Genomic DNA, 25,449 nt, shown 5'->3' on the forward strand with positions numbered 1-25,449 from the left:
ATTTCATGTTCTTTGCTTCATAAATCAAACTGGTGGAATGTGAAAGCTGACCATAAGAATTTTATTTTCATCTCAACTGTGATACATAAGTTAGAATATACCCTTAAAAAGACATAAAAATATTAAAAAGTAATAAAAATAATAAATAATAATAAAGTAATAAAAATCTAAAGTTTCTCAGTAACATATCTACAGCCAATGACCACATTTATCTTTTTATATTTATAACTACTTTAGAGACATCATAATAAAGGCAAAGATTTCCCACTTACACAGTCATCTTTACACTTTTAAAGCCTATTCAGAATAAAAACAGGCTTGCCCCTTGCTATAATTTTTGCTCTTATTGGCCATTTCTTTTTCAGCTTACTCAAGGTCCTTAATTTTTTTTAATTAATCATTGGACTAATCAATCTAGTTGATATTATTTTTTATCCCAGAAATTCTCTTGAATGCCCTAGTCTTTTTATATCCAGTGATTCCCAGTTGATTACTATACATAATATTAAGTGTTGATGATTTGTTTACTGAAATTCAACATAAACCTGGGGATCTATGCCCCCAAATACCTCCAGTACTTTCTTTCAACCCCATTAGAGATTGATTGTTGCTTAGTTATTCCTCAAACTTTTCACAGTATTAAGTGACTGTTCCTATCTGTTCTTATCTATGTCTTGTTATACTGATAAACCTTCGTCTTGCAACATTGTAACCTTAGCACTGACTTTATATTGTAAATTTGTAATCTGTTTTGTTCTAATACCAAATACTTTGATTTCTACATACTGTTGCATTTTTTTTAATTCTGTGGACACCTCCCTAAGCATTAAATCATTATTTTTTTAAGGTCAGCAAATGACAGTGAGACATAAAAAAATTACTAAGAAAGGAAGAAAGATAAGAGAACACCCTCACAGCTGAGAAGTATTCAGATGCTCGACTCTGTCTAGGTAAAAGGACACACACTCTGAAGTCAGAAAACTAGAAGAAGTGGCCACATAAGCATTTAGCAAGGAAAGTGGTAGGAAGTTATTTAATTATCTATTAATGGGATTTGTGAGGACCAGCTACTGAAAATAGTCCCTCTCTTTGAGCCTCTGTGTAGAAGCTTCTACTTAATAGTCTCAGTCCCTTTCTGACCTTAAAATCTATTACTCTAAATCAGGCACTTCACTCTGGTACCTAAAAATATGATCTAATACTGAATGTTGAATTAAAAGACACAGCACTCTGAAGATAAAAAGAAATCAGTTTCATTGCTACATACCTCAAAAAATACACCATATTTGAATTTAAATAATAATGTTAATATTAGGAAAACTATAGCATAAATCAGTTGTGCCTCATTACACAATGTTACTGTGACTGCAGCAGTATTTTATTTTGATACAATTACAGAGACACTTGGCACTTTGAAGCAAAAAACCACAATTTTTCAGTTTATGTGTAAAGTCATTTTTTACTTCCCTGTTGGCTATGCAGTTTGAAACATGATTAAATCTCAAATCAGTCATTTAAAATAAGAAATGTCAACATGACAGTTAAAAAAACCTATGCAAACATTTTTAAACAGAAAGATCTTCAATTATTTTATTTTACCAATATAGACTCAAGGGTGACAGGTGGGTAATGCTGTAGAGACCAAGCTTCCCCAGAAACACTCTTCACACTAATGTATATTCATGTTCAGTAATGACTATATAAGTTAATTAAAAGTCAGTATTGTAACTAGTTTCGTACTTGTTTGGTCTTGGAATAAAGCAATATTACAAAAACTCCCAAAGGTTTTCTGCCTTCCCTAAAGTTCACACAGAAGGTTGTTTGGGATCTGGTCTTGGTTTGGTTTATTGCTGGGTTTGGGTTGTTGGCGTTTTCTTTAATTCCAGATGCAAGTCAAAAAACCCGAGAAAACAAAACCCAACACAAACACAAATTTTCTCACCATCCTTAACACAGACCTTCCCTTTCTGACTCCTTCCTTACTGAGTAAACACAATATTAGTTTATTAAGCTAAGTTAGCCTCTGTGACTACTTTGCAGTTTGTTACATTTGTTTTTATATCTTGTATTTTGCAGTTCTGTGTAGGTAAAACAACCAAACACTTTCAGTAAGAACTTCCAAAAATAAACAGGTAATCAACAAGTGCAAGAATAACACTGATATAGATTTTCAAAAGGCACAAATTCCTGCCTACTTATGTCATTTAACTGAGAGAAAATGCATTTTTTGCTAAATTTCCCATGACAAGAATATCCTTCTCCTCGTCTCCCATTAGTTACCAATTTTGTCAAAAACAACAATCTTACACCGGTGAAAATTGCTATATATGGTGCAAACAACATCTTCAAGTACAGCTGCAGTAAACTTTTAGGAAGCAACAGATTTTAAGAAATAGAACTGACAAAAGTAGCATCCAGAGAACTGTGAAAAATACGGTTTTCTAAATTCTACTTGAAACTGAGATCCCATTCTGGAAAGACAGAATGGTTGTGTACAGACATACTAAAGCACTCAGTTATACAGGAGAAAGGCGGACTTCTGTTTTTAATCTTGCATTAGCAGGAGCTGCTGTGATGTTGTTTTCCCAGAGAAGACTCAGTTCAAAAGCAGGGATGAAGCAGGGGGCTGGAAGAAAGGCACTTCATGAACATCTCTCCTGCCAGCACCAATCATCCATCCTTTATTTTATAGAACATGTCATACAGTGATGAGAATATTATGTCCTGTGTCAAATCAATGAAGCAAGCACTTTGTCCTGCACTAGAGCAACCATGATGAAAAATTAATCTGCACAGCATGTAACCTCACTTCAGTCCCATTATATTCCCAGGGAGCAGATTCTTGATTGTGTCTCAACTTCAGGCAACACAGGCAGGCAGCACCTCCAAGCAAGCTGGAGCCAGCTAGGATGCTGTAGCCCCAGACAGAGTTCAAACCAAGGCTTGCAGGCTACCCCACCTTCACAGAGAATGCTACAGTGACTTGAGGTTTATTCCCTGAGAATTTGAACCATTAGTTAGGGCTTCAATAGTGAGTGAAAATAGCTATTATGTCAAGAATTCCTGAGTTTAATGCCTATATTTGCCTACAGAGTATTCACTAGCGAGCAGTAGTATGGGTATCGACATACATTTATGTCATCTTCAGTCACTTACTGTGGCAGCTAAAGGTCTTTTATATTTTTAAAATAAAATCGGTTTACTAGTTAATTGCACATTACCCTTTCCACTGCATGTGTCACGTGAAATTCAGAGATTGCTAGCACATAAAACAAGCATTTTGTTGTTTCGAAGGGGATGGGAGACAGTTTTCTAGTTTGGATATGGAATCAGTGCTTGTAAAAGCAGACAGAACCTTTGGGACACTTCTACTTACATTCTGTGTTTCCTTCTGTATTAGTTTCCAAAGTTCAAAGGCCACTGTCTTGCAAATGGAATATCTAGTTTTGCTTCAACAGTGAAATCTAGCGAGATATTTTCCTCTTTTTGCTGCATTGAACATTGTAAATTAAAGGGCAGAAAGTTTTAAAACCTTAATTAAGGTCTCAAAATGCTTAATTTAGGTGTCAAAATAGTCTTGGACAGAAAAATGAAAATTTACGTGAGCAATCTAGAGAGAACATTGCAAAACAAAACAGTATCTTTTAGTCTATTTGCATGCCACTGTCTAAAAGAAGTGGTTTTGGTTGTCTGTATACTCCTCATACCCTCTTTTGTTGAGCTGCCTGTTATTGGCAGCTAATGACTGATACCAAAGCAGGAAAGCACCATGGTACATATCCTGCTCCTGAATTTCATATACCAGACACTTGATGGTAATGTTAACAGATTTTGGGAGGTTGTAGTCAGGTGGGATTGGGCTCTTCTCCCAGGAAACTGGTGATAGGACAAGAGGGTATGGCCTGAAGCTGTGCCAGGGGAGGTTTAGGTTTGGTATCAGAAAGCACTTCCTCATGGAGAAGGTGATCAGACATTGGAATGGACTGCCCAGTGAAGTGTTGCAGTCACCATCCCTGGAAGTGTTTAAGGAAAGTCTGGATATGGCACTTAGTGCCTTGGTCTAGCCAGTGTGGTAGTATTGGGTCATAGGCTGGACTTGGTGATGTTGGAGGTCTTTTTCAGCCTCAATAATTCTGATTCAGTGATGGTACTTTGTAGTTCTGCTCCCATAATCTTCTTACCTGTGGAGAACCTGATCCTCATATTAATGAGACACCTACCTCTTTGATTTCCCTGTCTGCTGTGCTCCTGACAACTCTGGATTCCTTCTCTAGCACTATAGGGAAGGATAAATGCCAGTGCTTTTATAAAACCAATTCAAAACATCTTAGGAGTAAGAAATTGAAAATACATACAATAGAGTGTTAAAAACTACATGTCAGCTCTGAGAATAATTTAACCTGAGGTAAACATGAGATTATCTCTGTTTATTAAATTTTACAGATAATCTAAGGAGGTATTTTGGTTTGGTTTGGTTTTAACATGTTAGTTACATTTTCAGCTACCTTCTCTCTTTGTTCAAATTACTCCCTCAAATTACATTCTTCATGCCATTCCTTTTGGAATCTTCCCTAAAATGAGCTCCCATAATCCTAGGTTAAGACTCGTGGATTGCTTGCAAACATATCTAGTAAAGAAACACCCTTCAGCTAAGCCTCCAGCTTATCTCTTTCAGGTCCAAGAAGTGAGAACTGCCTCTCTGGGCCAGATCAACTCTACAGTCTCTCCATCAAAACAGGGAATCACCTTTTCTGGCATCCTGGGAGTGAGGCAGTAACCATGTACCTCACTGTTTGAGTTATCTGATGAAAGTTACATATGCCATTGTTGCTGCTCTTGCTTTATTGCCCTGCTGAAAAGAACCAGTGACAAAATCTAGCTGAGAATAATTCAGTTTCATGACTTCAAAAGCACCAAAATCCTTTACTCTAGTAACAGCTGTTGAATCTATGACTACAACACGTCAGTGATAATTCTTGTGATGTGCCATTTCAGAAATAGGTAGGATGGAAACAGCCAACTTTTTCTTTTTCATTGAATGTATATGAGATGCAGTGGAGACTGGGAGATCCATTTTAAAACAAAATAATTGGAGCAAGTTTTTTTGTAGATGATTTATCACTTTCATTAGAGGTGATATCCAAAACTGTACAAATGTACAAGCTTAGTGTACAAACTGTCATTAAGGAAGACAAGAATGACATGATCCTATCTTGTAACTTTATGTTTGGTGTTGAGCAACATTTATTATATCTCAAAAAAACCCCGAAAAAACCCACAAACAACAATCAAAAAACTCAGTCTTCACAACTTCCTGAGAGAGAGGGTATTAAAATGGAAGGGGAATTAAAATGGAAGCAATAACAAGTTTATACACTATTTCTGAAGGAGGAAGAAATTTTGAGAGTTAAAAGTAAAATACACGTTTTCTCAAGCTTTCCGTATCACACAAGCCTAGCAATTGCCAGCAAATAAAATATAACTCCGTAGATGTCTGTCAGACATATCATGGAAATGATTCACAGTCTCCAATATATAGTAACTGTATGAAACCAGACATGAATCAGGTTAGAATAAAACTTGAATTAATTACTATTTTCAACCAACAAAGAATGCCAGATGCTGTCTTACAAGCCCATATGCACCACTGCCAATCCTTCCAGGAGTCTCTCTCTCTCCTGGACATGCTCCCATAAGTGGGAATCACCAAACTAGCTGTTTTCCAGATAGAGATAGAACACTGTCTGTGCATGCAACCATCACTCTATGTCAATAGTATTTTTATGCTAAATACACATTAGTTCTATCTCCAAATCATATGCAATTATAATTCTCTTGACTGGGCCACAAAAAGCAAAGATTGCGGCTCAGTAGAACAGTATCCTAAACTCCAGATGGCTGTTATTAAAAGGCTTATGCCTGGCTCATAAGTGATAACAAAAATTAAAGCTATATCATGCCTTGAACAGTTTGCTGTTCTGAAAATTTCCCAGGCCATGCAACAGCTCCTCTTCTATATACAAGCAAGAACTCATACATATGGAAGATCACCACTGTGGACCCTCACTTCCCACTGCTTTCTCCCTCATTATCACTTCTACCTCCATAGTTACCGCCCTACAAAAGCCAGTCAACACAGAACAACACAGGCACTCTGTGGTGCCAGGAACCTGCCATCACATACCCTTCAAGTATTCACAGAAGTGCAACCCTGGTTGTCTTCTAACAAGTCCCTAGAGATGCTCTCTTGCTAATGACAGGCAGGTAACTCAGACTGCACAACCACAGGTGTCCCTGAGACACAGTGGGCTCACAAAGTCACAACAAACTCAAGCCACCAGGCTAAACACCTACACCACCTCCAAAGTGTTCCTGAGGTTGCAGTGGTGACTTAGAGCTAACCAAACATGTTGTAGCAAGTTGCCTCTGGCACATTCCAACTACCAAGTCTGATATAACAAAAGCTACATCAAAATATTCTAGAAATTACAGAAAGACATCAGCACCTGAAATGGGACTTCAACTACTACTAGTAATTCGAGTCTCAAGCAACCTGAGAAGCCTTTACACAACTGTGTGTGTCTCCTTCATTAAGTACAGCTGTGACATTGAATAGAGCCAGGTTTCAGTATCACATGCTTACCAATAAGCAGTTCAATGCTCAGTTTACATTTAAGTCCAACTTAAAAACAAAAACCAAGGCTTTTCATTACCTAAGCTGGAGAGGGACTTTTTACAAGGACATGTAGCCACAGGACAAGAGGTAATGGTTTCAAACTAAAATAGGACAGATATAGATTAGATATTAGGAAGAAATTCTCTCCTATGAGGGAGAAAAGACACTGGCACAGGTTGCCCAGAGAGGTTGTGGATGCCCCCTCCCTGGAACTGTTCAAGGCCAAGTAGGATGGGGCTTTGAAAAACCTGGTCTGGTGGGAGGTGTCCTTGCCCATACAAGGGGATTGGAAATAGATGATCTTTAAGCACCCTCCTAACCCAGAATTCTATGATTCTATAATTCTAATTCCTCCAGGGAGTCGAGAAAATAATCTTGGCACCAAAGGCACAGCAGACCTCCATAGCCACAGAAAACTGGAAAGAAAATTAAAAACACAGGTTTCCCCAGCTACCTCTAACTCCCTTCCTGAAGAGAATCAAGTGCAAATCAGACAAAACAAGCTAAAGCACTATTTTCTGACACTGTTCTGAAAATAATTACCTGCAAAAGAGGTTTACAAATTATAATTTTCAAGAATAACAACAAAACAGGTACTTACCTACAAACTCAGAGTAAAATACATAGAGAAGAGGACGGAAGATTTGCCTCTTGCTGCAGCCTTTGTAATTAGCTGGGTCTGATACAGTTGGCTCCTCCTCAACTCCCACCTCTTCCAGGTCCTTTTGTAACTTCTTCACCTTGCTGGCTGAGTTCATGCTTTAATTTCTGTTAACTCCTTTATCAAAAGGAGCCTTTTTCTATTCAGTGCTGTAGCATGACCTCAATCTTAATATTTCTGGAAAAACTATCTATTTCATTCTTGCAGTGACTACCAAATACTTGTTTCTCCATCTCCTGGCATTGCTTTCTGGAAGCAATTGCTGACTCTAGCAGTATGTTCTGAAGCCAGAACTGGGGCTGGAATAGAGCAAAAATCTAATGTCTCCAATTGTGGCACTAAGTAGAAAAAAGAAACAATTATTTTTCTTTGTAGGCTAGACCATATTTTAGACGTGAATACAGCAAACTGATGGATGTGAGCAGATCCCCCTGCGACTTCCTAGCACTATAGGAAGGAAAATGACTATGCAGAGAGTCTGAGCAATTAGGGGTCTTAATTAGAATATAGAATTGTGCTTCCAGCACCTACATAATTTTGTCTGGTTTCCATTAGGAAATGTGTCTTCTAGTTTTCCTTCAGGTTGTCTTTAAACAAAGCTTTCTACCTTTGAATGTGATTATTAAATTAGATTACTGTGTATTTAAGACTTAAAGCTTAATTCAACATATTATTATAGTATGTGTTAATTTAAATCACATGGCTTGTCTCATTTAATACTGCATTAATGGGATATTTCACCTGGTCACAGCTAAACACTTTTCAAGTGCTTACCTTAAACTTTTTAGTCAGGTATAGGAGAATCAATCATTTTATTTTTCCTTATATTATATTATTTCATCTTTTCTCTTTGTTTCAGAAGAAAGTACAGTAGCACTAGTTTGTACCTTTTTTCCTGTTTTGTTTGTTTGTTTGTTTTTCTTCAAAACATAACAATGAGTTATAAAGACACTTTAAAAGAATTTTCTTGGTAGATAGGGTATTTTTGAACTCCTGAGTCATAACAATGATTCACCTTAATGTCAAGATAAGACATTTACTGAAGGAAACTGATTTATGCTAAGATATTGTTGTGCATATGCCAATGTCCTGATTTTTTAATGTCTGAGAAGCTGAAGAAAATAAAACAAGTAATCCAAGACAGTCTTCTGATATAGTGGATCTGATGTGTAATGGCTATGCTACCCCAATTTTTAGACTGTCCAGAGTCTGTTCATTAGTTGAGATAACTGCAAAAATATTCTGTTTGCTTCTTTATTGGATTAGAATGGTGACATCCATCATTTGAAAAAGTTTGCTGGTGGAACGTAAGGAAGATATCTGAAAGTTAAGCTCTTAAATATTTTATACTGTAGTCTCTTTGAGTGCTTTCAAATTCTCAGACAAGCACAAAATCAAAGTAACAACCTATCCAAATGGGAGCAAAATATGTTTTTAAGCATTGCTCATACTTTCAGAAAGAACATTGCTCAAGGCTGTTTCTGAATCTGTGTGTACACACACACACATTTCTACCATAGGTCATGCAAGAACTACAGCTGTAAGGAGTTAAAGCAGCTTAAAGCATACAGCTAAGAAAATTTCTGTGAACAACCAGTGACTTTAATGATGAGACAAGAATAAAAAAAATAATGATTCTTTCTGAATACTTTTTCCTAAACAAATAAATGTGAAATCTTGCACTACAATCAGAGCAATGATAATAAGACTTACTAATTGGTGCTGACTGTAAGGATTGTCACCTGAAGCTAAAGATTTAAAAGAGACGGATGACATTTAAACAGAATAAGACATGGCTACCTATAGTCCAAAGCCTTCTTTGACAAATCCAGAGTATTTCTTTTTTCAAATTGTTTTCAGGCCTAAATCCTGATGTTCTGTCTCTCATGTTGTTGAGAACGAAAGATGGAAAGTAGATAAAAATATAAGACTTTCAGAAAAAGACTTAAGACTTCTAGCATGTGAAGTGTCCTGGTTTTAAGTAAGGCTGGTCACTGCAAAATAGAAAAAGAACTACCTATAGCAACTACCATTATTTTAATAGAGTGAATATCATACATTTTCAAAGCTTTTCTATTTATAGGAGTGTGGTAATTTACAGTAAACTGCTAGTCAATATCAGAACCTAGAAATCTTTTTTCATCTCTACATGAAAACTGGCCTCCCAAGACAAACTTTCTTTCTCAAAACTGTTAAGTGAAGCAAAAAAAAAATTATAATGAAAGTCAGTCTACAATATATACATATGTACTTTATGTATTGCATCAGAGCAGTCATTATCTTATTTGAATATATACACTAAACTTACAAGTATTTTCACCTTAGAGTATGATTGACACTCCAGTACTGGTAGTTCATGATAGGCTTTGTGTTGGAAATAAGAGAAATAATAAAGCTCTAATGTGGTATCAAACTGACAAGAGGAGTCTGAGAAATTAATACTTAATACCAGGTTTATTGCAATGGGAATGGAACAATTTATTTTGAGACTTGTGTTTGCTTGCAGTATTTCTCTATATCCTTCTAGCATGTTGACAAGTAAAAGCAACATGTTGCATTTGGTCACCACATCACCCCTAACACTTAGTTCTTAGACAGCATGTGACATGGGCCACCCACAAGGACCACAGTCATTGCTCTCTTGGAAGAGTGCAAATTACCCTAGCACTGAGGTGCCAGAGCAAGCAGTGTGTATTTTTGCACCTTTCCAGCAGATCTCCCTAGCTGTGATGAGGAAACTTGACTCAGTCTGAAATCTTCATTCATCACTACAGGTCTGCCTCACTCACTGAAACAGGAAAAATCCTAAACCTGGAGAGTAATATGTAATTATACTATTAAGTAAGGTATCATAACATGTGCAGGGGCTCAGAGGAAGCAAAATCTTGGCATTTTCTTTCAAGTGAATGTTACTGAAAAAAGACTGATTTAAGTACAACTTGAAACTTCCACCAATTAGAAGTTTTGATATCAGCTAATCCAAAGAGTCTTCTGTTTTTCCACTATGCTCAGTGCATGGTGATGTGACTTAGCTCGACTGCCTTTTGTCAGAGGTCACGTTAAGTGCCGTTCCCCTCTATTTCCCTCGAGCTAAGAATGCAACTACTGCAGCTCAGCTGATTCATGGCAACTGACTGCAAGCAGCAGCTTGAATGTGAACTTGACCTATCACAGCTTTCTTTTAATGCCATTCCTCACAGTTATTGCTGTGGGGTTATTTTAATTTTCTGCCGAGGAGAAGAGCTGTGCCATTTTCTGGTTTTTATTTTCACAGGAACACAAGTGCACAGCTTTTATGTACAGCTGTAGTGACATGTGTGTCATGCTGTTTTAACTAGAAGAAAAAGGACTGTTTAATTTTAGAAGGGAGAATGTGTTCACGCTGTGGACTGGATTCAGAGGAAAGGCAGCATGGGACTCTTGATTTTAGTTAGAGAGGATATGGCCCAGGTCTTCTTGGCCAGACACCAGAGTAGGCATCACTGGTTAAGTGCCACATGCAAAACTGAGGTGAGGCCCTCAGGCTTCCCTTCCTCCTACCTTACTCCAAACTCCTACCTTTCTCCAACCTCAGTCCCATGTTGATTCTTCACCATGAAGAAGAGATGGGTCAGCTTGCAGACTGCAGATGCTTTTTCTGTCTGCCCTGTGAATGCAGCAAAATTTATCAGCTGTGAAAGCTACCCTGGAAAAGTTCATGACTGTCTGATGTAGAGGCTGACCATTCAGCGTGCCATTTCCATGATGTTCTTTTCCCAGAAATATATTAAACAGAGAGGATAGAGAGTATAGCTACATAGCTTGAGTGGAAAGGAATTTCATGAGACAAAGTAAAATCACCCCAAATGCTTGTGGCCATCACTGGTAACGCTGGAGTAAGTTAGAAATCAAAACAAGAATCTGTTACAATGGAAAACATTGCACAAGTTCAGTGCATGGTTACCATCCATTATTTCTACCATTCCTGTAACAGTTTTCAGTAGGTTTCAGGTATTTCAGCTTCAAAAGTGCACATCTCACTTTAAAGACTAGGCAGAGCATGTCATTTTCTCCAATGACACAATGAGTTGTTTATGTTCAATATTATTTTTTAGGCATTGTTGTCTTTCTTTATCACATTAAACTTTCATTTTTAGAACTGTTATGTCAAATGAATGATATAGCTAGAAGTTATTCTTTTCTCAAAATGAATGGTAATATCATTTTAAAACTAATTGTGGCATTTACCTCAAAGCTATCTAAATGCGTCAAAGACAGAAAGGATACAATTATCTTTGTAACTTCATAGTTTCATTACTGTAATTTTAAAGATAAGTAAATAAACTTTAACAGCTTTTTATTATGGAAACAGGACATTTAGTCTCATTGGGTATCTTGAGTGCTGCATTCCAAATTTGATATTTTCTTTTTTTTCAAAAGAGCCTGTGGGGGAAAATGATTTGAATAGGAATCATTTCATTTGAATGAAAGGATAGGTCTGGAACTTCAGAACAATTTCAGAACAGCAGTTGCCAAACTTTTGGAGCCTCCATGAAACACAGCCTATTGGGGAGTACTCTAGCATTGCTGGCTAACATGAAAAAAAAAATAGATAAACAATGAAGATAACTAACCCAGAGGAAAATATGAAAATATTGTTAATTCACAATAGAGTATAAATAGTAAGGAGGAAAAAAAAACAAACAAAAAAACGCAACCAAACAAACAAAAACTTATGAAAAACTTGGGAAGAGTTTGCACTTTTCTAAAATCTAAAATTCATGAAAAGGCTTTAGATAAAGCTTCTTGTGTTTGGAAAAAAAAACCCAACAAACAAACCACAACAAAAAGCAAAAAACAGTAAGCATATCCTAAGGCTTTTGAACTAAGAAAAGGATAGAAGATGCTATAGCAATGGTAAAGCTTCTGTGCAATGTAACTGCAGGCCCATGATAGAGGAAGCAGCCAGTGAAGCCAGCCCTCCAGCAAGGCAAGGGCCACCCAGGACATTATTTACAGTCATTGTCTTCTCCTGGTAAATGTTAGTCTGCTTCAAAGAAGCCACAAAGCTAGAGCTTTATCTGTCACAGTTTTCAAGTGAAAACCAAGTTTCTTTTGCAGTCCTAAGTAACTGGGAGCTGGGACTTTGAGAAAAATCTCAGAACTTGCAAATCTACAACCAAAAAATATCAATACAGGAATCATCAGAAGCACACGAAAGGTGCATTAAAATCAAGCAATTCCAACTGGTCTTCTACCATAGCCAAACAATCCAATTGAATAATCCAACTGAAAAGTATATTGTTTGATCTCTGCCTACAAGAAGTCTCACTATGCCAGCTGAAACATGTATAAACTTTCATTTCTTCACTTTTATTTTTCTCTACTTAAAAATATAAAAAACTAAAATAATCAGACAATAATAGACCAGACTAGGTTGGAAGGGACCTCCAAAGATCAACTGGTCAAAACTTTCTTGGGAAAGGGAGTCTACATGAGGTGATTTGGCACCCTGGCCAATTGCATCTTGAAAAGCTGTTGTGATGGCAACTCCACCATGTCTGTGGGAAGGTTGTTCCAGTGAATAATTGTTCTCACTGTAAAAAAAAATTAGTTTTATATCAAGATGAAACCACTCCCAGAGCAACTTGTACCTGTTGTCAGTTGTCTTCTCTTTGTGGATCCTTTTGAAGACAGAGCATCCATCCTCTTCATAGCATCCCTTTAAGTATAAGACTTTGATGAATTGTCCCCTAAGCTTTCTGTTCTCCAGAGAGAAAAGGCTGTAATGCACAATATGCACATTACTTTAACACAGTTTGCACATTCCTTTAATGCACAGTATTTTAGAAAGAAAAGAAGGAAAAAAAGATATCAAGCAGTTGGCTTCAGATAGAGTTTAAACAATAAATAATAAGGATGAGGTTCCTACATGAAGTTTAAGTGAGTTGCTTCTCCACATTCCTCTTCTCCCATCCAGCCAGGCTGACTCCACAGCAGTTTACACCAGTCTAGCTACTGGTTGCCAGAGCCCTGCTCTCCCCTTTGCAGCACAAACCCATCCAGCATCATCCTTGCCATTAATTTTTTTTCAATGTAGCCCCTTCCAGTATATAGGAAGTCACCTCAAAATTTTGGTTTGTGTGTGGTTAGTTGGATTAGTGCAGATTCAGCTCCAAGTGGGGAAGGAAGCCTCCAGAGTCAACAGGAAGCAGGACTCATTAACACCAGCAGCCAGGTGGTCTTGGGCTGCTATTGACCTCAAATCTAATGTTCAGTACTCAAGGGCTCTTGCAGGTACCCACCTCCAAAATAATTATTAGCAAAATGAGAGAATCTGCAATTTCTGCCATTGTAATTTTTTTCCACATTTATGTATTTCTTTCCTCACATTCCTGTTATTTTATAATTTGGTTGGTTGGTTGTTTTTTTTTTATTTTTTGTTCTCTCTGTTCAGCTATGCAGCCTGATTCAGTAACACAACCCATGCTGAAGAACCAATGCAAAAGCCTAACAGGGAATGGCTGGCTCTCCAGACATGTTGATGATAACAAATTTTAATTGCTTCAGAATGTTAACTGTGTGTCAGCAGTTTCCCTAAACCATTATTTATGCATACAGTGTTTCAAATAATTATTTTACAGATAAGGAGAAGGAGCACTCGTACTGTGGTTTCTGAAATGACAAATGGAGGTATCTTTTTGAGAACAAATATTCTGGGACTGCTGAATAGTATTATACTGCCTTGAATTCAACTGGGAGAACACTAGGGCTTTTTATCTGACATTTCATTTAAAAAATAGCTTGTGCCTGAGTAGAACAAGAAAGAGGGAAGCTGTTCTTAAAAGTGTAAGTAATGATTCAGACACATCTTCCAATTTCTTTTCATCGACTACAAGATGGTCAAGATACATGGGGGTTTTTTTTCCCTGCTGTGATTATATCTTTATAAAAGCTGAAGCATGAGAAGCTTTAAAGTGACATTCGGAATCCAGTTGCCCCTTTCTATTCAACATCTATATGATTCACAATACAATAGCAGCCTACAGAACAGAGTAGAGGTACCCGAGCTAAACCAAATACTGAAGGAAAGGTTACTCACACCAGTACAGAGTTCAGGGTGAGCTGCATTGCCTTGTTTCTGGGATTAAATCCAGCAATTGTCACACATCTGAGTAAAGGAGTCCTATCTTGAAGTAGGGTGTCCAAAGTTACAAAGGGCTGAAAAGAGCCACTCTGGGAACTTCATAGATTCCTTACTCACTTTGCTTAGTTGCTCTAACAGTGATTTAGCTGTCTCCTGCTCAGCTCCTTAAGAAAGGATCTGAGCTTTCCATGTCTAATCCAAACAGTGCCTGCACTCAGCAGCCACACTATGAAAATGGCATGAATCCTGATAGCTTCACTCAAAATCAATTTCATCTTAATAACTCATATGAGTTGTTCATTATTCTTCATGATTCCTTTTGTACCGGTGTTCTCCCATCTTAAGTTTTCTTCATAACTAAAGAATGGTTGCTAGGTTATTCTGAAAATTAACAAAAACCCCTCGTTTTTATATGGGAACAATGTCTAGTGCAGGCATGTGCATTATTAGTTCCATTTCAAGGACAAGGTTCTTTATTTCTCCTCTTGGTCATCTCTTCCTTTACTTCCTAGCTACAGGGGAAAAAATACAGCATTTTAATATTGGAATAAAGTTCTCAAGGGAGGGAAAATAAAATAGAACTGTTCACAGACTGAAGAATAAGTATTGATCGAGAGAGTGAGAAAGATTGTGACTCTAGAAATTGTTTAGTTCTCCTTATGGAGTCCTAATTGAGAAAGGATTGAATAAGGCCATATTTCCACTGCAACTTCATTAAGGCACACTTGCAATGGTGTAAGAAAACTGATTTTTCTGTTTTCCTGCAGAAAGCATTACTATCCTCGGCCAGCATTCCTATCCACCCAAGGACCAAATAGAGGTCATCTTTCTACAGGGTGCTTTGTTCAAACAACTCTGTGTAGCAAATTGTGTTAAAAGATTGGCATTTGGGCTTCACTGGTAAATTTAATGGTTCATTTCAGAAGAAAAACAATTTATAAAGTTGCTCAATAATAACAGTTCTGCTTCTGACTCCAAATGAAATCAATACATACAGGATAAAGAAAAATGAAGAATAATTTTCTCTCAATTATCTAAAGTGTTTTGGTTCAAGTTGGTTTTGAGTTTTAGACTTCAATTTCAGACCAATTCTTGTCCTATCAGTACTGTTTTTTCTGGTTTTCATGCCTTTGATTTCTGTTTCGAGGATGCACAGAGGAATCCCAGAAAATTCACTACCAGACAAATCGGACAAGGCAAAATTGTTTATCCACCTCTCTTTGTAAAAAGGATTTTGTTTTTCTCATCCTTGCATCTTACAACAATTTTTTAATACTACATCCACTTATTTTCTTACAGTGCTGTTGCCATCCAGTATTCATGCAGCTGCATAATATCTTCCCACTGTGTGCATTCTACAATGAAAATTGCATTTCAATAAATCAACCATATTTTAGGCAAGCTTCAACTCCTTGCATGAGCCAAGATGTTCCACTTAATGTAAGAGCTGATTGACTGCTAACAGTGGATTAGGAATTATGAGTGAAATAAGTTTTAAGATTACATGAATTAGCAAAACTAATACACTCCCAATGCACAAGTCTCTCTCAGTTCTATTTTCTAAATTCCCTAATACAAACAAACACAAAGTATATTTGATACATTAGGCATTTAGGAACACAAATGTATTGGAAGACATCATGGAAGTTATTAGATCTATTTTTCTCCTAAACAATACAGGGGGATGTTTTTCCGCAGTCCTACAATATAAACAATTCTGTTTTCTCCTGTAATTTTTTATTCATAAAAAATATCAGAAACAAAGGTGATGAGGCCTGGATGCAGAATCAGAAAAACATTCTAAAATCAGTAATTAGGAAATTAAAAAAGGAATTTTACGTAACAGCTGCTTTAATGAATTAGGAATATTGTTGTGTAATTGTATATGTAGATCGTATAAATGCTACAGGAAACTGATTAACCAGTTCCATACATATTTAACTAATGCAATTCTGTTTATGCAAGTATTGGCTTAGTATGTCAGTGACAGTTCTTCAGAGTAAAGCTGCAGTAATGTTTTATATGAACAAAATTAGCTATCTGATATGGAAATCTTGTGCAAATCAATTTTATAATCGGTTTATTGGCCTATTATAATTCTGTGGGGAAAATATAATCATTTTTCTGATAGTTTATATACAACTATTGGTCTATTGCTGATCTGGGAAGAAATAATTTTTGTAAATGTTGAAGTCAGCAGAGAAGGAGAATGTCTTCCCTTTGTTCCTCCAACATTTGTTGCCCCATTCTCAGAAGAGTGAGAATATACACAGCTTTTCTTTCATCTCCTTTGGAAAAAAACAAATGCCTTCATCCTTCTGTAGGACTACTGGAAGAGGAACAAATAGTGAACGTGAGGATGGTCACTCACACAGAAAACCAGTCCCATTTTCTTCCTCTCTTCCTTTGCCATACGTGTAATTTGCTCCATTCTGGCACACCAATTAAAAATAAGTGTCTTGGTTAGGGTTGTCAGTCTGTACAGTATTTATGGGGCACGAGTTACATGTGGTGCAGAAATTAATAAAAGATGCAGATGAGCTTTGCTCACACTGGACACTTCTATTTTAGTATGATGGGAAAGACTTGCTGAAAAGATGACATCTCCTTTGTGGGAAAATCCCAGTGCAGAAGCAGCAGCTGAGACCCGACTTGGAAATGTTTAGCTTTGTGGTAAAGATACGGACAACCCAGTGTGAAAATACTGCTCTGTCTATAACGGAGTAGAAAACAACAACAGTTATTGCATGCAATTATGGGTAGTAACTATGAAAAGGCTCATTTCCACTTATTTCCATGAATATGAAAAGCCATGTTGTGATTGCATAGTTACACTGATATATTTGTTGAAGATAGGGTAGAGTCAGCATATCAAAAACTACCAGAGGTCTTCAGAGATCAAATCAAATTGCTGTACGTTCATTGTTCAAAAACTTTGATCCACAAAAAGTAGGTCTGCACAAAACTGCAGGGCCTGCCTGTCTGGGGAATTTTTAGAATGTTTGTTGCTGTTCTCCAGCTCCTAAATTTTGTGGTGAGAGTCTCTGGTCTGGCTGTCACTTCTGATTATGAAACAGTGCCTTTATGAAAATATATGCCAAACTCAAGAAAATCTGTACACAGAATTAACCAGTTGGATATCTTTGTTTCTTGTTAGGCCAAAACAAAAATAAGAAATTTTCACAGACTTTGACTTTCACTTTCCAAAGCTGTTAATGATGCACTAATCTCTGCTATTCATGTAGCTAAACTCAGGATGGATAATCAAACTAATACAAACTGAACCCATATTTAAGAACTAGAAAGACTTTTTTTCCATACACATTACTGCATAAAGCTTACATTTTGACAAATAAGAGGCAAATTTATCATGGTCATTAAGTAAGTAAAATCGTTTTTATTCTTTGCCTCAAAAAAAAATTTAAACATCTACTAGCAGCTAATTGGCAACAACTGAATATAATTTTAATGTTTATCTCTAAATGAAATTCACAGTATAACAAACGCCATCCAGCAGGAAAATTAGTCACTTATAAATATAATGTACTGTTATTTTCTTTTAGGAAACTGTATTTTGGTAGTGTATCACTTCATAATGGAGAGACATTTTCTGGAATTTATTCTGCCACTAGTGCAAAGGAAACCCCCTCAGCAAAGAAAAGCACCCTTCACCCTTATACAAAACAAAATACAGAATATTCCTCTTCTGCAGTGTTCTTTGTTAGATCACACCTAAAGTCCGGGTTATTTTTAAAGTCACATGGGAACATGATTCTGAGGTCTACTTTCATGAAATTATTGAACAGAATTTTGACACTGATGTATGTATCTAATTTAACTAGCTTGATTTTTAAATTGTGAATGTAAAATAATTAAAGCAATGGTCTTAACAAACAGGTTTTCAGTAATATAGAGGTTGAAATATATTCATATAAAATAGTTGTTGAATAATTCTATGGAATTAAGTATTCCGTGAGAAGATATTAATTTGCTTACAACTAATGAAAGCTCTGTGTTTATTAACAGATTTGTTTGCTGCAAATAATTCTCCTGGATCTAATCAAAAGACACCTATCTATTGTCACAGTATTTCTGGTGACAGTATACAAAGACAGGCCACTCTTTTTCTAGGCTCTTTTAAGAAAAATGATAGAGGGTTTTAAACTCAAAATAAAAAGGGATTATACTAATTTCAATTAATCTGATTGAATCTGATTTGAATCAGATATGAATCAATTAATTTCAATTAATCTGATTGAATCTGAATTTGAATCTGATAGGAAGATCCTTCTTTCTTATACAACAGGGAGGAAGTTGAAACTTTTGTTTTACAGAAGATAAAGAGAAGCAAACCCAGCAATCAGGATTCAGTAGCAAGCTTCTTGGTGTAGTGGCCTTTAGCTGTTATAAATTTCAGTGTGTGTTTTAAATCCATTAACTTCTAAAGAAACAAAATAAAGTGCTTTTATTCATTTTTTCCTGTCCTGCTTTATTTCCTTTGAGGTCTGTTTAGAGTCCTATGATCTTTATTCTCTTACATGGTGGGATTAAAGTGTGTGAATAAACATTTGTAGCTGTCATTCCATTTCATGGTCCATATCTACCTTCTCAAAGGATAGACCCAGTGTTCTCTGACATACTTGTTTTCATTTGCAGTACTTGCTGGGACTTTCATATTCAAAGATCAGGCAGAAAGTAATGTCTTTGATGTTTTCAAAGGCTGAAAAGGTGCTTCTCCCCCCAGCATTCTGAGTTTTGTTTGAACACTTGGAAATCTGAATTTTATAGTAGAGTTATCTAGACAGTGATCCACTTGAACTAAATAAATCCCAATTTTTTTTAGCAAATATAACCTCACCTGATTTCCTACATGCTTGTTTGTTATGAAATTATTAACCACTTTGTACTGTGATGAGAATTTAGAAATACAAATCTGCAACCATTGTAAATGTAACCCACTTGTAAATGCAATCTGGTCTCTGTTCCCAGCACACCTATTATCTCCCCATCATGTTAACTTACAGAAAGATGAATTCAGTGGGCTTCTTGCTAGGTTACAGTGGCAGAAAAGACTATTTAGAAGAACATAACACATTATAGCCTCTGTCTGCATGAATGTCCCAAGGCCATGTTAGGCTCCTCTCAATGTATCTGTCATGTACTGGGATTTAGCACTGCAACAAATTTTCCATGCATAAAAATATGCTTCTGGTGTGTTATCAAGAGTGATGTTGGCACAAACTTAACATAAATTTCTAAAACAGATTACTCTTTCCCCACCAAAAAAATGTAATAGTCTCAGCAAAATAATAACTTCAGCCTAAATTCTGATTCAACTTTTCCAGTTTCTCTGTGTCCACGCAGCTTCCATCATGCTCTCCTAACCATGGTGTCATTGAGAAAAATTAACCTAATCTTGTTTTATCTGTTTGAAAGGAAAACCTTTGCTCCAAAATATTATCACTTTCTCCATTGGGCCAAAGTCCTATGTCACCAATACCAGACCTATCCAGTACAAGTTGGGGCACACATGATCTGAAGTAGAAGTGAGAATAATGGTCTAATTATTACTGAATTAGGCAATAAACACAGTGCAGAGGTATATCTATTTCACCATTAACTCATGGTGGGTTGATCCCAGCCAGCACCCTATCACCCACAGAGCGGCAGAAATTATCCCAGATGCCTATAAATCAGATTTACTCTGTTCATATCACAGTTTTGGGGCCTTGCTTGTGCCCCCAGGAATTTTTTATCATCTTCTTAACCAAAGGTACCCTAAAGTATGCACACCTTACCTTGCCTTGCCTTACCTTACATTACTCGGTGATTGCTAAGGCTGAATGACTGATGTTGTGCCTGGTCTTCTGGGTTAAAACTGATTGCACTGCGTGGATTCCTCACAGTCAAGGTCTCCCTTGATATCCAAACAACCTGTGGATCATGATCCTTTACAGCAATAAATAAAATGGAATTTCATTATTGCAAAAGGGCAATTCTTGAACAGTCAGAGAATAACCAGTGATAAAAAAATATTGCATAGGATGGCTGTTCTGGATCTATTTTTACATTTAAGTAACTTCAAGACCAAGAAATTAAATTTCTTTGAAGTCATATTTACATGCATGGATCCACACTGATCTTTTCTGAACTCTCTCATCATTGCCTGAGTTTGGGGGGCTGAGAGAAGAAATATAGGGGTCAAAAGTTCTCGGTGAAAGCTCACATCATTGCAAGCTTGAGAAAAGCCTATGCTAAAGTTATATGCCTAAGCAAAATCTCTGCCTTTCATATACATTCAGTCTAGTTCCTTCACTCATCTATCAATTTATCATAGAAACTGAATGCATTGATAGAAATTCCTAAAAGTGAGGCTACTTCCATTTTTTGGTTAAAAGGGAAAAGTCTGTTCCCATGTTATAATAGCAAGTTTGGTAAAAGGTGTCAATGATAGTAGGAAACTCAGAAACTATTAATATGCAAATTCATATTTTCAAAATTACTCATGTTAGGCAGATTGTAGAGAGCTTTGTAAATGAAATTTAACATAAGAAATATTAATTAAGGTTTGAAGAAGATGAAGTCTGTGAACATGTGTTGTGACAGGTCAGTAAGATTAATTACAGCTGCCTAAAAACTCACTAGTTCTAGAGCAATTCCCAGCTTTTTACTAAGATCCTTATTCCAGCTACTGTAATGCAGAAATATCAGTATATGGGCTTCTGGCTAAGGACCCAGGCTAAGGACTGGCTAAGGTCAGGATCTTGGCTTCAATCAGGGCTGGTGGTTTTCTTGATGCTGCATCTCAGGAAAAAAGCTTGGGCTCTTAGTTGCCACAGAGCAGTGGCAGGCACCTTCTGATACTTGACTGTGCAGCCCAGGACAGCTTCTCTTTCTGTTTTTTTTGTTAAATCTCACTCACCCCAAGAAACCATTGCTACCCAAATTCTCTATGAGTTTTGATCATGATACCACTATGCCATTCCCAGTCCTTAACAGACAAACTTGTGTGCCAATCCAATACTTCCATCCTAACACAGTAGTACTAAATCTTTCCCATGCTTTCTGTGTCTAAGGCAAACCTGTCACCTCTTAGAAGGTGTGTGAGCTGAGTTATTATGTTTCTTCAGCTTCTTTGTATGTGTCCTGGGCAGCTCACAGCAAATCTAAATGACTTACTTGGAAAATTCTGCCCAGCTCTTTCTGCCTGGGACGTGTTCATACCCAGTTACTTCATTCTCATAATGCCTGTTCAGAATAGTTATGTGTACGAGACATGTAAGACTGGATGCTCAGTGAAGATAGATAATTATTTTTCACTTGAACAGGCATATAAAATTTAGTGAAGACCAAACATCTGGACAGGAGAAAAAAAATTCAGAACCCTAATGCATAGCCAAATTCAGTCCCTACTTCAAAGAAAATGAGTTTTTAGTGTAAGCCTGTATAAGCTCTTACCATGGTCAAAGTAATTCATTTTTTCCTCATTCCATTCCAGAATAATCTGAATAATTAGATGATACTAGCCTAAAAATCTCCCAGCACAGGGTATTTCAACCCAAATATCTCAAGTTTGGCAGTCACAAGCAACTGAGACCTCAATCTTACAAAAAGGAGTGCCAGTCAAAGTACAGACTGGAAAATACCATCAGTTCAGTTTCATCAGAATAACTATAACAATTATTTTCACACTCTGCATTCACAGGTTAGTTGTTTGATACCAAAATTCAAGTAAACTTAAAAATAATTTATATTTAAATAGCTGCATTTTACTATTTCAGTCTTGAAAGTAACATTCAGCTTAGTTAGCTGGAAAAAGCTATTGGATTAATTTACAGTTCAACAACACTTAAATCGAATTATGTCAAAAATTTTGATTCAATCACTTGGATTCAATGACATGATTTGGAATAAAAACCAAAGAGCATGCTTGGAGTGAAATGAATAATCCAAAATCAATCTAAAAGCAATTTGATTAAGCTAGAATGGTTTAAGGTTTAGTGATTGGTATTTACATAGGAACATTAGATATAGGAATTACTTTTACCACATTTATATTTAAATTGTGTTAGTATATTTTTAACCAACTAGCTATTACTGAAAAGGCTAAGTTAGAAAATAAATACATACAATTAGCTGTGTCACTTGCATAACAATTTATCACTCTTATTATCAGTTCAAACATTCTAAGAAATATTAACCCTCAGAGAAAACAAAGGTAATGTAATGCTTCAGCATATATTGAATGCAACACTTAAAATACTATGTTATTTACATTTTAGTTCCCTTTCCACACAAATACAGATATACGAATATAAAAACAATACATATATTCACATACATATACAATTTACATACAAATAAAGAACAGTGACTTACATTAGATTGGGGCTGAAACATCAAGCTCTAGATTCTTGTGTGCAAATCTCAGGTCATTTTTGGAGAAAACACTCTCTGCAAGAAAACAATTTAAACATGGAAGTTGGACTAAACGTGGGATTTTAAATCCACTGAGCTGCTAGTAGTCATTCTTTAAATGTAGTGTAAGTAGTACTGTCCCAAAGTAAGACAATTTTCCACAGTTGGCCCAAAGATACTGCAGTATAGCTTCATTAATGCTGTACCTTCAGAATAATTCTAGTGTGAAATAGGGGACAGGAAGGGAAAACTGTTATCATTGTGTCAAAATTGGAAGACTTGCTTTTTGAAGGCAAGAAATCTGAAAAACAGTTAAAGGAAGAGAGATAGAGACAGGAAAAACAGAGAAAGAGAGGAAGTGAAAAAACATAATCTACGAAATCACAAGGTTTTCTTCTTCTTTTAGCTCTTATATGGCTTCTGTGTAGGCCTCTGACCAGGCTATAAAATTATATTTTGAGTAGTGTTCTAGCCTCAGGAAAACATGAAAATGTATGGTGAAACTTAAAGGACCCAAAGATTAATAAAGTGACTGAAAAGCACTTCTGACAATAATCTTCAGACTCTCAAGGATAGCAGGTAGAACTCAGGGTGTGCATTGACTGAAAGTAATAAGGTTTGGTAGCAGGGGCCAGGCTGGGAAAAGGTCAGGGTCTGCCCACACATGGCCTGTTCCAGCCTGGGTGATAACAAAAAGGGAGGAGAGGTGCTCAGAGTAAGTGCCTAAGTCTGGGTAAGGGAATAGGTATTTTAAATGTTTTGGAGGCTGCTTTTCTTCTCCCTCATTACCCTAATCAGGAATTAAATATTTATGGTAATTGGCAACAAATTAAGTTAAATTCCCCTGACTGAGTCTGTTTTGTCTATATCAATACTTGACAAGTGATTTCCCTGCCTTTATTTCAACCTGATGGAAGACACGAAGGCATGGACCCAAATTGCTGGGGACAATCAGAATCAGTTTATTGAGTGGTTTGTTACACTTATATTGTATCCCAATATCTATTGATTGATCTATAATCTACACCTCAAACTGCTCTTTCTACTAATATAAAGCCTTATCTATCTGTTCCCACCAGAGGTACCTGGTACAAGGACATAACATCGTCCAGATGGCAAATTCCTTAAGTTATTTACAGCTCCTTCTTCAGGATCAGTGAGTGCCACAGAGTCTGCACCACTCCTCTATCCCACTCAGGCTTTCTCCTCTGCTCTTCTCCTACATCAACCCACAAGTTTTCTCGTGTCTGCTCTTTCTACTTTCTCCTCCATCCTGATGGATGGTGGGACTGTGAGTGGCTGGCTGGATGCTTGGCATCCCCATAACAGGATGCAAATATTACAAATAACAGTTCACAGATAGAACAAGCAACACACAGCCATCCTCTCCCAGTAAAGAACCTTAGTAGCAGAGAAAATGGGCTCCAGAAGTCATATTCTTCTTATTATCACACTACTCCAAAAATTTCAGACCTGAATGTCCTTACTTTTCTAGTTACATTTATGACTGTTTATCATTAATGGTTACTTTTACCTAATGTGAAGGCAAATTCTCCCTGCAACTTTGATGACTAGAATGGGTTTGGATTTTTTTTGGAAATGTGATCTTTATTAATGAGGAAGCTGGGAACAAAACCCAACTGATGTTACATATCAATGGCATGTAGTACCACATAGAATAAGATAAACACAGATAAACTTCTAATGCTTTTGTAAAATGTAAAGTTGTAGTGGAACAGAGCAACCAGGTGCCTCTGATCATCAGGAAGTGGGTGTGAGGCGCTATCAACTCCACCTGTGCCCAGTCAGGGCAGGGCCCCTATGGAGCATGTGCAAGACCATGGGGCCAATAAATAGTGAGGCTCACACCCACCGAGGCAGCTCATTCTAGAGCTAGCTTAGAGAGCGGCTGGTTGCTTCCATAGCAGCAGACCATCTTTGCTAGTTCCACACTGTGGGCAATAAACTTGGATCACATCCTATGAGTCTATATCATCGTATCGACGCTTCAATCCTGGACAAGAGACTCCTTTCCGGCTACATCTGGTGGAGAATGCGGGCAACATAAAGAAGCAGCTCGTCGAGCCTCTAGAGCAAGAAAGGCTCTTCCCACTACACTTCTACCCTGGAAGCGCTGTGTGGTGGCTGGAGTCCTGGAAGAGACCAAGCAGCTCGTCAAGCCTCAGGAGCAAGAATGGCTCCTCCCGCTACATAAAGTTGTAGATATTTATAAAAAAAACTGATTTTGAATGTAAATATTTACATGTCATTAAAAAAGTAACAAAAATCAAGGTCTCTTCAGCTACTTGGAAGTCTTTTTCTACATTACTTATTATCTGTCATTTGTAATGACGTGTAAATATATCTCTATAAAAGGCAGTTTTTTTACGAATAGATGGAGAACTCATGACATTATCTGCATTATAATAAAATAATGGCTTATATTTGGGTACTTTTATACCATTCAACAGAAAACAGCACAGAAACTTTACAGAAAGCTGAGGTCATGGCTGCTCTAGAACCAGATGCAGCTTTCAACCTCAGCAGAGAATCAGAGATCCAGGCAGA

Source organism: Calypte anna, chromosome 2, assembly GCF_003957555.1.
Source record: "Calypte anna isolate BGI_N300 chromosome 2, bCalAnn1_v1.p, whole genome shotgun sequence".
NCBI classification, from domain to species: domain Eukaryota; kingdom Metazoa; phylum Chordata; class Aves; order Apodiformes; family Trochilidae; genus Calypte; species Calypte anna.